The sequence below is a fragment of the Pteropus alecto genome, unplaced genomic scaffold (assembly GCF_000325575.1).
Source record: "Pteropus alecto unplaced genomic scaffold, ASM32557v1 scaffold7, whole genome shotgun sequence".
Classification (NCBI taxonomy): Eukaryota; Metazoa; Chordata; class Mammalia; order Chiroptera; family Pteropodidae; genus Pteropus; species Pteropus alecto.
Genome location: NW_006494614.1, coordinates 14605488 through 14607642, shown reverse-complemented (window position 1 = coordinate 14607642; position 2155 = coordinate 14605488). Strand labels below are relative to the sequence as shown.

General features: G+C 40.6%; 1 non-coding gene across 1 annotated transcript; it reads left to right on the top strand.

Annotated features, from left to right (window-relative positions):
* The first annotated feature begins 1798 nt into the window (after positions 1-1798).
* On the top strand, positions 1799-1917 carry LOC112474984. The gene has a single exon (XR_003044559.1). It is a non-coding gene; the product is annotated as a 5S ribosomal RNA (ribosomal RNA).
* Positions 1918-2155: the final 238 nt, after the last annotated feature.

Genomic DNA, 2155 nt, shown 5'->3' with positions numbered 1-2155 from the left:
ATTTTTTATCACACGTGGTACATTGTATATAAAAGTACTGCAGAGACTACAGATGATTTTACCACCCCAGAGGGTTTACTCTTTGCTCTGTTAGACAAATAAGGTGTTTTAAAATATATTTATCGTTATTATTTGGGTATGACAAGTAAAATAGATCAGGAGATGACTGACATTGAAAAGATAGTTTGTTATACTCACATATCCCAAGAGAAGGGGTCATGCCACACCATGGGGTTGCTGAGGGCGGCACATAAGGAAGTTTCAGGTTGGTCAGGAGGCAGAAGAAGAAGGAAACTGTGGGCAAGAGCCTATAGTGTGGTTTCTGTGAAAAGGAACTGGCAAAGCAGGGTTAACATGTTTAGGATTGGCTAGTTTGAGTAACTTCGGCAGGCTCTGGGAAATAGGGGCTGCCCCTGATTATTTGGTACCTGGCCCTGGGGTGATTAGGGTAAGTGACAGTGGCCAAGAATGTGAGAGTCTGTTAAAGAAGGTAGCTGGTGGTATGGGCTCTGGACTGGTTGGTTTGCATTAGAAAGGAGTGATCATGGGTGAGTTTTTAGTACCCCCATGAACTGGCTAACTCTGGAAGAGCCACTCCCTCCAGGTTCAGCAAAGCCCTCAAAGACAGCAAAGCATCAGAATAAAGAAAATAAATGATGTGCTTAATACAGTAAGGAACTGATAACTTCATTTCACCAGAGATTGAGCTAGCTGGAGAGTAGGTTGAAGCTCGGGTTTGTCTCTTTTCCTCAGGCATTGCTCTTCCAGGCTTTCCTTTGGAAGTTTAAAATTAACTTGGCCTCCTTGCCACACAGCTTTATAATTTGGCAAATGTCTTAAGGGAGAGAACTTTCATGTTTGTGTTGCAGACTATATCCTCTCAGCAAGACTTGACCTCCTCGGTACCCTAGGACAATGAAAAACTTTATCCTGTCTTTATGGCCAGCACCTCAGACTCTTGTACCCCCACCAGAATTTAGTAAATGGCCTATAGGGAAAACTAAGCTTGTGTTCTGGCCTCCCCTCTTTTTCTGTTTGTTACACCCTTTCCAGGTTAACTTCTCTTTTCTCAATAAAGTACCTCTGCTAAGGAAAAACTTGGTCCTCAGTCCACATTGCAAATTGTTGATATTCCTAGGAACAAAACTGCTAGCAGACATCAGTTCACTTCAGAAGAGCTTGTTGTTCCCTGGAATTTTATTTATCTAGTCCTCATTATTTTCATAGCTTTTTAGTGTCATTAAAAGTATTGTTTTTGCAACTTACTCTGTTTTTATTTGTTTCAGTGAGAAAGTAGCCTGACACAGCCTACTATCTCCCACCCAGAAGCAGAAATAGGTATAAATATGTGTTTTTAAGACTTCTATTTCAACGAAAGAATAAAAGCAAACAAATAAACAAAAAAAGATTGTTGAAAGTAAAGATGTAACGCATTAGAAGGCACATGAATTACTATTCAGTTATTTAGGAAAAAAACGTGTGTTAACTCAATTTTTATTTTAATCAAATATACATATGGTCTTTCCAAATAAGTACTCCTATCTGTGTTACTTTGTTTATTGAGTTGTTCATGACCAATGCCAATTGACACCCTTATCATCCTTACTTAATTCCCATCAATAAGACAAGAAAATAACGCTGGAAAGGGCTACTGGCTTACTCCTAAGAGAGAACCACAGAAAGATATTGTCCATCTTCCCTTGGATGTCATGTCAGGAATGTGGCAGCCATCTTGCTAGCAGCCAGAGGAAGAGGACTTCACTAGGTATGGCAGAGTGGAGACCAAAAAACAACTTGGGTCTATGGCCATGCTACCCTGAACAAGCCCAATCCTGTCTGATCTTGGAAGCTAAGCAGGGTCGGGCCTGGTTAGTACTTGGATGGGAGACCACCTAGGAAGACCAGGTGCTGTAGGCATAAACAATAAAAAAGAAAAAATAAGGGATTGTAAGTTGACAAGGTCTTTGCAATCTGTGAGATTGATCAGGGGTTGCCTCGCCTAAAAAATAAAATAAAAATAACTTGGGTCATGATGAAACTGCTGAGCCACTGAATAAAACTTGGTGTCTAACCTACCTCAGGATTTCCTGTTATAGGAGATACGAAGTGCACTTATTAAGCCACTAGGAGCCCTCACACTAACTACAGTAACTTC